Source organism: Aphanomyces astaci, assembly GCF_000520075.1.
Source record: "Aphanomyces astaci strain APO3 unplaced genomic scaffold supercont1.273, whole genome shotgun sequence".
Taxonomy (NCBI): Eukaryota; Oomycota; class Saprolegniomycetes; order Saprolegniales; family Verrucalvaceae; genus Aphanomyces; species Aphanomyces astaci.
The window spans coordinates 1-567 of NW_009798536.1; positions in this window are offsets into that span (position 1 = coordinate 1).

Below are 567 nucleotides of genomic sequence, written 5' to 3' on the forward strand. Positions count from 1 at the left end.
CATGGACGTGATGGCCAGTTGAACGCAGGGTATGGGAAACAATAATTGACGAAATCATAATTGACAATTATACTAGTACACCATTTTGCGTTTAATTCCAGCTTTATTTTCAATATATTTCCACCAACCTTCGATATATTTCACCGAATCCCCAATATAATTCACCCAACCTCCATTATATTTCACACCGATGTAAAACATCGGCGTTATATTTCACCCAACCTCTGTTATAATTCACCCAACCTACGGTTAATTCCAACTTTCGAAAGTATAATTCACCTAACAGTTGTTATAATTCGAGCTGGGATTCTAGAAAGATCGAAGCGCGCGAAGGGTTTCGCGCGCTTTCACCATTTTTGAATCTGCGCTCTATGGAAGAGGCCATCCCTGCACCACAAACTCCGGTACGTCTCTCTGTTGACCGCTAACATGACGTTTCAAGACGCTTCGTTCTTAAAACTAGGGCCGTACGCCCCGATGTTGAACCCGATCGAGAATATGTGGCCGGCGTTGAAGAACCGCATTAAGACATCTTTGCGCGAACGAGTCGCGGCCTTTATGGGGCCA